A 13,656-nucleotide genomic window follows, 5' to 3' on the forward strand; every position below is an offset into this window, starting at 1 on the left:
AAGGACCTTAATGGAGTAGTCATATCAGGGAAGCTGAGGCATACATGTCCTAGAAACTGTAGAGGGAGGCAGAACAGGTTAGAAATGAATTTAGGAGGTCAGACCCCATCTTTGCCCATCTACATTTTCACAGGCACCTCCATTAAATTCTCAGTGGTTCAGGTAAACTCACTTATTTACTATTTCTATTCCATCTCTTATCAGTTTGGTTTTACTTTAAATTTGAAGGAGGTATGATATCCAGGTGCAAGGTTAGAGCCATGAGACTAAGGTTTAACAGAAGGTCTAATCTAAGGCTTAAATTTAGGAGTCATCAATATATAGATGGTGACCAAAAATTATGTTAGCATGTAACAATATTTAGGTTGCAGGTACAAGGGTTCTAGGACAGAGACATGAGGGATGTTACAATTCAGTGATTGATTCAGTTAATGAGGAGAATGGGAAAGGGCCACAGGATCTAAGGGAAGAAAATAATACACATTTTCATAATCTGGATGCTTCTGAGACATAAAATACAATGGGGCCAAAAAGTGTCCGTTGGATTTAACAACATGGAACCTGTGATCTTAGTAAGAGTCTTGAAGGAATGGAGGGGGGTTGGAGCTAGATTAAAATAAGTTTCCTCAAAGTCCTAAAAATTCTGTGACTTTGAATTTTAAGGATGGCCCCCACGTGAAGAAGATAATAGCCTTTGAAGGAGGTATGATATCCAGGTGCAAGGTTAGAGCCATGTTGCCATAAGGGAACTGTTTGGCTAAATCTTGAGGTAGAAAATCCTATATTTCCAAAGTAGCAAAAATGAAGCCATGTTCATTCTTCTTTCAGCACTGTCCTTCATATGCTGCCTGCCCTCACCTAGAAGGTGCAGATAGGAAGTAGGTAAGTGGAGTCCACTTAGGCTGAGAAAGAACTGGGATGAGATGTCTCAGACCCCTGAACAAGGAAGATTTCTGCAAGCTCTTTTTTCCTCACTTATATAATCAAATCTTCAGAAGACAGTATCTGACAATCAATTAATACACATTTATCAAGCAAGACACCAGCTTCTTTCCAAATAGCTATAATTTTGAAAATTTGCATTTAGCCTAAACATATTTGTTTGTTTGTTTGCTTGCTTGTTTGAAACAGCTTCAGGTTATTTCTAGTCAAGTCTGAAATATCCCTCAAATATTCCTTGTCAAACTTCTATAAAAATAATGAAACAAAATAATAAGAAAAGTTGTATCTTAACTGGTTGTGATTTTTCTGCCATTTGGGAAAAAAACATCCTAATTTAATAGCACTTTTCAAAATTATTTTGTACTTAATGAGTTTTCCTTTTTTGGACAGGTATCTGATCAAATCAAATAATTTTGTCTATATAGGCTCCCCTTAATGACATTATTGATAGAAGATAAGAATAGGATCATATTTACAAAAATGGCTTTCATCCAAGAACTGTTTTACAAATGACATGTGTAATGATTTTCAAAATATATTGTACTTCTCAAGTTTTGTGTAGGACCAGGTTCAATAGAGTGATGGTTTTCTTCATGGGGGCATGTGATACTTGTTAGTCATGCTTTTGCTTTTTTTTATTATTTACTATAATTTGTTTCCTCGTTTACTGTTTGTTTTGTACATTAAACTTACTCCTTTCTAAACTCATCTAGCAAGTGAAATTTGAGGCAGTAAGATGATTTCAGGAAAAATGAGAGCACACATAATCATTGCTTAGGTGTTCTACTTCAAAGATTTCATAAACCATAGGGTTCCTAGACTAATTTCCTAGTATCAAAAAAATAACTGTTTAGAGGTACCTGGGTAGTTCAGTCAGTTAAATGTCTGACTTTGGCTCAAGTCATAATCACAGAGTCCTGGGATCAAGCCCTGCCTCAGGCTCTGTGCTCAGCAGGGAGTCTGCTTGTCCCCCTCCCTCTGCCCATCCCCCCTCGCTCCTGGGAGCACACTCTATCTCTCTCTCTCAAGTAAATTATATATATAATTTTTTTTAAAGTAACTGTTTAGATTGTTTGGCAACACATTTATTTTCAGTTCTTCTGAAACTTTTTTTTTTTTAACTTGGAATATAAGCACCTGCTCCATTATTCCTGGGAAAGAAAATACACTGATTCCATGTCAGACTCCGAGTTCTGCTGGTCTCCCACAGGTATCATCCCTGATGAGCCTTCTCGGCATCAGTGATTACAATGATAACTCTTACTGTGGGGACTTTTAAATAACAGGACAATCAGTACACGTTTCTTTTCATCTTTGCCTCCCATAATTTTCTTTGGCAGAGGTCTTGTCAAAAATGCTTGATTTTTTCTTCCTCAATTAGAACTCTTCAAAGCAGAGAAAATGTGACTTGGAGTCCAGGTTTCGTAGCAAATGCTTTAGGACCACAGCTGCTCTAGCTTTTGAAGTCCCCTCTGCCCACCTCTTGATGCTGAAACCCTCTTAATAGCACCATTAGCTATTTCTGCTTCCTTTTCTGACAGGATTGGTGGAGAGTGAGGGAAAACCTTTCATGTAGGACTCTGCTACTCTGCTACCATGCTTGAAAGAGAAACATCATTTTGATATACCTGGTCTATATACATGTAGTTTAATCTCTTTGCTTAGTAGGCAGTAATGGCTATCACTAGGGTTGTCTTTATTCTACCTTAATTCATGGCTATTAGAGCTCTGTACAATTAACCCAAATGATAGTCACTCAAAGTTGCATTGATTTAATGCAATGCATGTTTAAGACACAGATAAGCTCCAGATATTCCAAGGAATAAACTCTTCCTACTTCTAGTCAGAAAGGATTCAGAAAAGTGATGAAAATGTGTTGAGATAACTTCTTTCCACTGCTAGACAGGAGAATCATAGAATAGCTGTGTATTTATCTAAAAAATTAAAAGAAGAAAAAGGGTACAATAAAAGCAACACTTTTCTTCAGCAGAAGACCATTTTGACCTTAGTCATGTGAGAGCAATGAAACCATACCTGAAGTCATTTTTCTCCAGCATTGGTAACTCTATACCCCCGGTTGAACACCTTCTGCAGAACAGTCAATCGGCAATTTCTGATTTTTGGTGAAGCAGAAGTGGATGAACTAGCTGATATTTTGCCTCCACTGGAATCTGGATGTTGGGCAAAAACCTTGTGTAAGCAGAGGCTTTGGCATATACTCCACACTGACATAGACCATGAAGCTATTAAATTTCTTACCTCTTCCCAGGATTTTCTGACTTGCACACTTGACTACACCTTTGATTTCGATTTTTCCAGAGGAAACCTGAATGCTTGTGTTTGGAAGAGAAGCGAAGTGTTTTGCATAGTCAAGTTAACTGGGTGCATCTTTCAGCAGACCTAGATTTCTGCAGGCTGCTTCTGGTGAAAATATGCTTTGTAAGTATGCTTCTCAGTCACATTTTGCACTTGCTCTTTGAGAACTAAGTAATATGTATTTTTGGGGAGTTGGGTTAAATTTGAATGGTGGTGGTTGGCACTTCGGAACATGGTGCTATGGCAGTAGAATCTGAGAAAAAGACATGGGTTGGGACTAATGCAGGGTGACCTGGGCTTCTCTAGATGACTTAATTGTGGGGTGATTTGACAGTATATATCCCAGGCTACTTACTGTGGACCACCCTAGTCAAGATTCTGACTCATTCTAGATAGCATTTTCTCTGAAAGTTGTCAGAAAACTCAGGTCAATCTGTTGGAACTTGATGTATAGCTATGAGTTAAGTTTAAGGGAAAAAATGTTCTTCCTATTTATGAAAATTGGGAGTTTGGTGCTATACTCTGAGGCACTGAGACTTTCAAAGCTCTTCTAGTGATGGTGGGTAAGCTGGGGCTTGCCTCATATGACAGCTCAAATTGTTCTGGTACCACTAGCAGAGTGTGTGTAGGCTATCTCTATCTTTTGAAGGTCGTGACTTACCATTGGAAGAAGTTTGGGGAACAGAAATTCCCTACACTGTCAAGACTGCCTACCCTTCACTTGTCACCCCAGATTGGTGGTGACAATGAAAAGGTGTGGAGAGTTCTGCTCAGTAGAAAAACATGTGCAGAGGATCACTGGTAGCTACGGCATGGCAGAGTAAAGAGTCAAATCAGAGGAGGCCTGGTGAGGTTATAGTAGTTGTCTAGGGAGCTCTCAGAAATGGCTGGGAAACATTGGAGGAGAAGAATGATCAAATGTGATGACTCTCAAGATTGAGTATGGTCAATATTCAATAAACATGATTGCTTTCATAAAAATTGCAGAACAAATCAGTTCCCTGAATCTGTCTGGGTGCCACAAACATAATAAAACAAATAAGGAAAACACTTGCTAGCAAGAACTGATTGAGGACAAGGTTATGGCTCCTGTTATAAGTTCTAAAAGATATAACCAAGGAGAATTAAAAAAAAAAAATCTTAGTAAAAATCCTTAATTACATCTCCCTTCCCAAGAAGTGGCACTGGGAAAAAAAAAAACCAAAACCAAAACCAAAACCAAACAAACAAAAAAAATGAGTCAACAAAGTTCTGAGAGTTCTTGTTAATATCCCACAATTAGGGAACTATCAAATTAAGAATGGGCACTTAACTCTAAGTGAAAGCATGGAATGATTCTAGTTATGATGGCCAACGTACCTATTCCCATAAGATGTTGGTGGAGGCTGAAAGGATTCATTATGTTTCCAGATCTGTGGAGAATTAGAACATTGATCTGAATTCTGCAGGCATACCTCCAGGTAATAGCCACCCAGGGTGGAGTGAACTCTCTTAGAAGACATTAAACTGTCCCTTAGATACGGGGTCAGCCAAACTTTGGTCTGTGGGCCTGCCCCCTGATTTGCAAATAAAATTTTATTAGAATGCACCAATGCCCACTTGTTTATGTATTGTCTGTGGCTGCTTTCATGCTACAAGAGCAGAGTAATTGTTGTAACAAAGACTATCAGTTCACAAAACTTAAAATATATACTGTATGGCTCTTTGTAGATAAAGTTTGCCCACCCTGTCTTAGATGAAAGGAGGGAGTTGAGGTTTCCCAAAAAAGAAAATTATTCTGAGATCAGGTGGATAGCGGCAAGGAAATTTTACTAACTTAATTATAGAATATACTGACCATCTAAGTGGAGACAACTCTATTAAGTATGAATCAGATGGGGAAAAACGACATTGTTGCCTATGTAAACATAAAGAAGAAAGGAACCATAAAACCACTTTGGAAGAAACATAATTGAAGAAAATCTAAAAATAGTGACTTATACCATAAAAATTACTAAGGAGAGTATGAATTAAGTAAAATTTGAGAGACAAGATGATAAACTAACCTAAAGTGATGAACATGAAAATAGCAGAGCCAAGAAAATGATTGGAGATTATAAAACAAACCCCAACAAAGCAACTTCATCTTTATAGTGCCACTAAATAAGTTTCAAAGAACCAGAGGCAGAATAGATATGGTAGAAAATGAAATTGTTGGCATAGACAAAAGGCTTAACATCATCATGATAATTGCTGAAAAAAGGGATAGAGGCTTTTAAAAATAAAATAAAGCAAATAAATATGGAAGCATACAAAAGTATTCTGGTGACATGGGTATTTACTATTCCTATTGTAAAGAACAAAAGGCAGAGTACAGGAATTTTCTTTTTTCTTTCTTTTTTTTTTTTTAAAGATTTTATTTATTTATTCATGAGAGACACACACACAGAGAGAGAGAGACAGAGACACAGGCAGAGGGAGAAGCAAGCTCCATGCAGGGAGCCCGATGCATGACTTGATCCCTGGTCTCCAGGATCACGCCCTGGGCCAAGGCTAAACCACTGAGCCACCCAGGGATCCCCAGAAATTTTCTTGATATAACAAAAGAAATAGCATTGTCAACTTACATGGGAATGCCACATTCCAGGAAAACTTGAAGCAAAGCAAGAGGTGCCTTATTTAAATTCTTAAGTTTCCATAATAAAGAAGAAAAATCAAGGCATTTATAAATGAGGGAAAAAAGAATTGAGCTAGTCGCAAAATTTTCCCCAACTTTCAATGCCAGCAAGGGAATAACTAACCTCAATAATATGATCCTTAACCAAAGTGACCTTCAACTTTGGGGGTGACAGCCTAATTCATGAAGAAATTGACAGACTATAAGACCTCCTGGTATTTCCTCACCCCCCACCACACACTCATACAAAATTTGGTGAAATGTAATCATTCAAAGGAAGAATGAACAAGCCCTCCTAAAAAGATGAGCACTGCAGTAAATGCCAGAAGAGAAGAGAATAGTGTCTACAGGGCTTTGAGGAAAAGGAAATGTGGGTGATGTACTTTTCATACATGAGCTGTCATGCTAGCAGAGAGGCATGACACACTTTCAAACATGCAAGAATTTTGGATCTATCTTGCCCGGGAAAGAAAGTAAAACTAAATAAATACTTAAGTAATGAAAATAACAACAGCTTCTAGCCAGTCAACAACCCATAGAGATATAAAAAATTAACAAGCTCAGAAATACATGAGCCATAATAAAAAATATCTAGGGATTGCATTTATGGCAATTATTGAAACTCATAGAATAGAGTTATATATATAATATAAACACATTATCTGTTTTTACTTGAGGAAGTAAAAATAGATGTTGCAGCAGGGGGATTAGATGTGGAAAAAAGTATACGAACTTTCTAATTTTTCATGGTTTGGGATCAGTAGGTATTGACTAAAACTGAAATCTTTTGCTTCAGAGAAACATAATGACTCCAGCATATTTAATTTTTAATGGTTATTTATTTCTATAATCCTCACTATCTTTTAGGAACTCATAGTTCTTGAGGTGATAAGACTTTATCGAAGGTCGAGTGTTTCCATTACATCACAATTTCTATTTCAAGTACTTCGATAAAATTAAATGCCCTCAAACTTAATGATTGCAGAAATGCAATTTATGACAATATTTATATGTATCCATCCACACACATCCAAGCATTTCCCTATCCATTTAATCTCTTTCTCTTCCTCCCCTCCTTTCTGTTGGTTTCTATTCTTATTTAGATTTAGAATCTATATTTATATTTAGCTATATACACCATGAATTAAAATATGTGGAGTTACAACCCTAATGTCAACAATGGCAGTTTTGATGTACGCAAGGTTTTTAAAACTTTTTTTTTCTGTTTTTGGTTATGTGTTTCTTTATTGCCTTTCTTATAATAATGAACAAGTGAAGTCATCAGTCAAACAAAAATATGAATTAACTCATTATTCATAAACCCTGAGAACATTTAGATTATATATGTGAAAATACAAAAATGCTGTAAGATCCGTCATAACACTTACAAGTAGAATTCTGAACTAAAGGAAGCAAAATGATTTTGAAACAAAATGCAGTAGATTTCTCTGGCTTAGGTAAAATTGTGAAGCTGACAAAGCACACCTCTCTCCTGTATGACTTTCTTCTCTTACATTATGACTGAACCTGGGAATGGTATAGATTTTTTTTGTAAATTTATTAGTATAAAAATCCCGCCTGGAGCACCAGGCTCTGATTTCCCACACATTCTCCAGGATAAAAATGTTTCTAGATCTGTCCTATGCTTCTTTGCTAAGATATTTCTGCTAAGGCAATCCTGTCTAACCTGTTATCCTATTATGTTACACTTTCTAGTTGTGTTACAACCCCATCTCAAGGAGTGCCAGTGCTACACAGCAAATGAGGAAAATATTTATGGACAGAAACACACTCAAATCCCACATCCATTTTGCCAACAAAAAGGTAAGGAGTTGGGTCATTAGTTGAAGAATCAATATTATAATCTCCCTAATTTTCCATGAGACCTCAAGAATCTTTGGATCACATGTTATTTATTTAGAAAGTTAAATGAGTAAAGGTCAGATGGCAAGCAGCTTAAAAAATATCCAATGACCTTAGATGTCTAAAGAAACTGAGGATTATTAATAAAAGCATTGTTTTGGTCTTTAAAAAATATGATTGACTTTTCTGATTAGCTACAGCCCTAGAAACTGGATTCACATCTATTCTTTTTTGAATATTGCCACATTTCCTAATGATCATCCAAACAGATAATCATACATACCAGAAAGGTTAATGGAATCTTAAAGAGGCCCAAGGCTAGGACAGTGAGTAAAACATGGTTTGGGGTCCAGCTGTGTTTAGTTTTCAACAGACCATGTGTTTCTTGTTAGACCATCTTCTCACTCTTTGGCCTTCTTCCTGACTCTTCAGTTGAAAACAGGAGCCAATTACAGGGCCCAGAGTGAGTTCTTCGGCTTCTGGTCACTTACTCTTTCTTACATTCTATCAGCAAATCTGGATAACTGTGACAACAAGCTCAAGGTGGCTGCTGCTGCTTCTTCTTCTTCTTCTTCTTCTTCTTCTTCTTCTTCTTCTTCTTCTTCTTCTTCTCCTTCTTCTTCTCCTTCTTCTTCTTCTTTCTTGGTTTGTTTTTAACTGGAAAATAAGCAGAGCCCTAAAACCACCCTAGAGCAGTTAATTTTATGTACAGGTAAAATATTAAAATATAGTTTGGGAAAGGAGAGTCAAACCTATTTATTCAGAGATTTGGAAGTGATTACCAAGTAGATTTGAAAGCCTTCAGAGAAATAATGACATGTTTGGTGGTAAGCACTGGCTGCAGCCCCCATTTTACACATGGCTAGGAGTCTCCAGGCTTCAGTGATACAGGCCATCCAGAGCCATGTGACTCAAGACCCAGAAACCCAGGTCCTTGGCTGCCAGAGAGAATGCCAATCCTTTCATCCTCTTCCATTTTCTCTTTCTCTAGTTGCAATCTCCAAGCCTCCAAAAGCCACGAGTGTGTAAATGCATTAGTTTTCCAGGAGCTGTTTATTCTGTTTAATAGACACCTATTGCCCCCTTATCCTTTCTTTTTAGATTGTCTGGACAGACACAGAACAAATTAGTGCAAAATGCTTTCATTCAAGTGTCAGGTAGAATCATAGTGATGAATGCTCCACTCTTGGGCTTTCCAACTCTCTGGGTGCAAGTACTGACAGCACTGTCTCCCTCAATTACAACCTCCTCGACATGTTCTCTGAAGTCTGTGTGGCACACCAAAGCCAGTCCTCTAACTTTGGAAGGTTCTATTCCAATAAAAACATTTTGAGCTCATCTTGAAAGAAGAAACCAAGAGGATTCAGCATCGGAAGTTTTGAAAAGTTTCAAAGCTGTTTTTCTTAAGGGAGCATTTCCACGATGTGTTCATTCTAATAGAGATGAGGAAGTTTTAATATAGTGCTAGGATGCAATCCTTAGCATGAAACTCATTGATGACCTTAGTATTTATTTATTTATTTGTTTGTTTATTTAAAGATTTTATTTACTTATTCACAACAGACACACACACACACACACAGAGAGAGAGAGAGAGAGAGAGAGAGAGAGAGAGGCAGAGACACAGGCAGAGGGAGAAGCAGTGTCCCAGCAGGAAGCCTGATGTGGAACTCCATCCCAGGACCCTGGGATCATGACCTGAGCCAAAGGCAGACACTCAGCCACTGAGCCACCCAGGTGCTCTCATGATACCAAATTTCCTGAGGTTCCTGAGGGCAATAGGATATAGAGGAACTTTTATTCTTCCAACATGAAGGGAAATCAGATTTTAGTAAAAGGGAAAACCAGTTGTCTTTTTCTTTCCAACTGATGGAATAAAATATTTTCAAATCTTTTAGCTGTTAGTATAAGGACAAGTCTATAAAAGTGAATAGAATACAATAATTTTAAAAAGGAAAGAGAGTATAGAAGAGGAAGTTGAGTTTTGAGGGCATGTTACAAGCTAAATCATTCTCAGACATTATTTTATTTTATTTTCCAATGGTACCTAATCTTTACAATATCCCAGTGTGTTAAAGATTGATGATACCCATTCTACAAAAGCTCAGAAACATTAAATAAATTGCCTAAATGCAAATATCTGATAAATAGAAGAGCCAGAATTCGCACTCCGTTTGTTCTGATTCTAAAGCCCTTGGCCACTTTCATTATTCCATGTTGTTATTAAAGTCACATAGTAAGAGGGGAAAATGAGATCGTTAAAATGTGTGTTTTCTTGTACATAGCAAATCCAGTCATCTAATTTATCGGATGTGTATTGAGCATTGGTACTTGGTTTTCTCATTTGTGAAGCCCCTTTTGCCTGGTGGCATAGAATGCATTATGCAAAATTATTAATATACAAAATAGGCTAACTTCATTATTCCCATTAGCTAATAAGTATGTTTTTGTTAAAGCACTAACCTTAGTCTGAAACGAGAGTAACAAGTGCTTAAGGAAAGGAAAAAATATTCCCCTGCAGTTCATCACAAAAGATACGGTGTATTTTGACTATATAACAAACCATAACAAAATTCAGTGAATGTTTACAAAGCGAATACACCAGCATTTATCACATCTTAAATACAATTTGTCACTAAACCTTACATTTTCATAGGATATAGGTGATGTAAGCAGAGGAGTGGCCTCCGACGCTGTTCAGATCCTGATTCATGAGACCCATGAATGCACAAATTTGTGTACCAAAAGGGAATTTGCAGATGTGATTAAATTAAAGGCATTGTGATGGGGTGATTATCCTGGATCATCACAAAGATCCTTCAAGAGTCAGAGAAGATGTGACAATGGAAACAGAGATTTTTCAAGAAGCATCTGGCTTTGGAGATGGAGTTGCCACTAGCCAAGGAATATAAGAAGCCTCCAGAAACTGGAGAAGACAAGGGAATTCTTTTGAGCTTCCAGAAGGAAAACAGTCTTTGCCAACACCTTGATTTTGACCTAATGGAACCAATTTCAGACCTCTGACCTCCATAACTGTAAGACAAAAAAATGTGTTTTACTTTAAATCACTATGTTTATGGTAATTTGTACAACAGCAACAGGAAGCTAAGACAATAAGTGGATTGGTAAGGCACGTTTTCTGTTCATAATTCTTTCAGTTAAAACGTAAGGTGCTCAATAGGAGTAAAGGCATGATAACCACAGTATACTATTAAATTATCTTTCAGGGTATTTGGGGAGGTGTATTCTGTGACTATGTATGTCAGTAACATGTTCAGAGAAACAAGTTCACTTGGCAAATGAAAGAATTTCAAAATTTAAAAGAATAATATGAACAAGCATTAATGTTAATGTTTCTGTCTGATATCCTGACTTTCTGCTGAATGCCTTCAAAACGCTTTTTGCTTAAGATGATATTTATCCCATCACTTAAAAAATCCCATGGTTTGTGTTTTACTTAGAGGATCTCTTATTCCTGGTTATTGCCTCCAAAATTCATGTGTTGATATTGTTCTTTACAATGACATGAACTTCTTTGTCGACATTTTTAATGTCAGAGCATCTAGCACAATGCCTGGAACATGGTAAGGATGAAACAAATACTTTTAGAAAGCATGCAAATTAAAACAGGAAGCTGTCATTCTTCTCCCATTGAATGAAGCATGGTGATGGTTTAAAAGGTAAGAGGCAACGAGAGTCAGAACAATGCCATAAATCTGACACTTCTGTTCACTTCAGTTAAGCTTTCCATTAAGAGTAACAGAAATTCTGCAAAGCAGGTTGACAATATGTCCCAAGATCTTTAAAATTTTTATATCCTTTGTCTTGGCAATTCCATTAGAAGGAATCTACTCGAAGAATTGTAGTTAGAAATTTACCAGAATAATTGTGATAGCGATGATTATTAATTATGTGAAATAGAGGTGGGGAATATTATGTTGTTTAAAATAGTTTTGAAAACATTTCAACATCCGAGGAAACCAGATGCAAAATTATTGCAGAGTGATATGGTTCTTTGCTTTCTTCTTTAAATCTGTCAAAATTCTAAAGTTTACACAATTAATTATATTGTCATGAATAGAAAAGTTGGTATAAAATTTACTGATCTTGTGTACTTCTAAAAATAAAAAAATGAACTAAAAATCCATTTATTTACTGAGAGCTGAAACAAAATGTTTCAAAGTCAGAATTGTACTGATTGTTGACTCATACGAATCAAATCTGGTGTATAATTTCTATTTATTTACTGCACCTGCGTAATAACAGCCAGCAACATGATATCACATCAGAGATAGCTTTATTATGCTGAGCATCTATATGTAAATAAAATATTGGCATAGTACATCTGGGCCACTGGCTTGATTATTTTTAACTGAACTGACTCATATTTAAGCCAAGCACAAAATTAACCACATATATTTACAAAATATATTGTAAACTACTTGATCCAACTGGCTACATCGAGGGGTCTCACCATAGACAACTGCGTTTCTTCAGTGATCAAATATAGAAAGCAGTATTGCTTAGAATACTGGTGCCCAGAGCCAAGTCCCAAAGCTGGCTCATTCTTGGTCCTAACAGATATTTGCTGAAATAAGTGAATTCAGAGATTTATTACTATATACTATATTATATATTACTATATTACTATATATTTATCACATTATACCTTGATTCTCTTTGAAAAAACTATGCAATTGCAGGGCTTTGGAGCCACAGTGCCTTTTATGAATCTTGGCTCTGGCCCTTTTTGCTGTGTGGTCTGGACATGTTACTTAACATCTCTGTGTTTATGGCTAATCATCTATAAAATGGATATAATAGTGGTTCCAGTATTATAGGGATATTATGAGGATTAACTGAGCAGTTACTCTAATTGTAAAAACAACGAGAACAGTCTCTGACACATAATAAATACTATGTATTATTTGTTAAATTAATAGACAACATCTGTCTCCTGCACTCCAATATCATAGGCCTCTCACTCATTACCTTGGCCAAAGATTGGCACTAGACCTAAGCCAAATCCAATCAAGCTCACTGTTAATAAGCATCAATTTTGGAGGATCCCTGGATGGCTCAGCGGTTTAGCATCTGCTTTTGGCTCAGGGTGTGATTCTGGAATCCCAGGATCGAGTCCTGCATCAGGCTCCCTGCATGGAGCCTGCTTCTCCCTCTGCCTGTGTCTCTGCTTCTCTCTCTCTCTGTCTGTCTCTCATGAATAAATAAATAATTTTTTTTTTAAAATAGCATCAATGCCACAATTATCTTGGTACATGAATCTATTATTCTTTAGAGTAGATTCCTTGAAATGGGATTGCTGGGTAACATATACAAAACATTCTTAAGATCTTGGTACATATTGTCAAACTTCTTTTCAGAGAGTTTGTTACTTTTACTTACTTTTATATTTTAAAAATATTTATTTCAAAAAGAGACAGTGAGTGAGGGGAGGGGCAGAGGGAGAGGAAGATAAGCAGACTCCCACTGAGTAGGTAGTCTGAAGCAGGGCTCAGTCCCAGAGCCCTGAGATCATGACCTGAACCAAAATCCAGAGTTAGATGCTTAACCGACTGAGCCATCCAGGTGCCCCAATTTCTGTTACTTTTAAAGCTTTACTGAAATGCACTGAAAGGGATTTATTCTGGAGTCCTAGAGAATTTCTCCACTAGTTTCTGCTATTTGCTATATATATTTTTTTTTTGGGTGCAAATTTAATTTTATTAAACCTTACAATGAATGTTGTGACATATCATTTTCCATTATGTGACAATTTATTGGCTGGCATCTGAATACAGTACTTCTTCTGAAAAATACACAATGGGAAGTGACGAAAGGGAGAAACTAGTTGTTTAGTGATACATGAGGGTGGGGAAAAA

The 13,656-nt window shown here is 36.7% G+C and overlaps 1 long non-coding RNA gene across 1 annotated transcript; it reads right to left on the bottom strand.

Moving 5' to 3' along the window:
- Positions 1-2,979: 2,979 nt before the first annotated feature.
- LOC144290578 (uncharacterized) lies at positions 2,980-10,539 on the bottom strand. The gene is made up of 3 exons (XR_013358164.1): positions 10,424-10,539; positions 4,618-4,670; positions 2,980-3,113 (listed from the first exon to the last, which is right to left on the bottom strand). It is a non-coding gene; the product is annotated as an uncharacterized LOC144290578 (long non-coding RNA).
- Positions 10,540-13,656: the final 3,117 nt, after the last annotated feature.

The sequence above is a fragment of the Canis aureus genome, chromosome 2 (genome assembly GCF_053574225.1).
Source record: "Canis aureus isolate CA01 chromosome 2, VMU_Caureus_v.1.0, whole genome shotgun sequence".
NCBI lineage: Eukaryota > Metazoa > Chordata > Mammalia > Carnivora > Canidae > Canis > Canis aureus.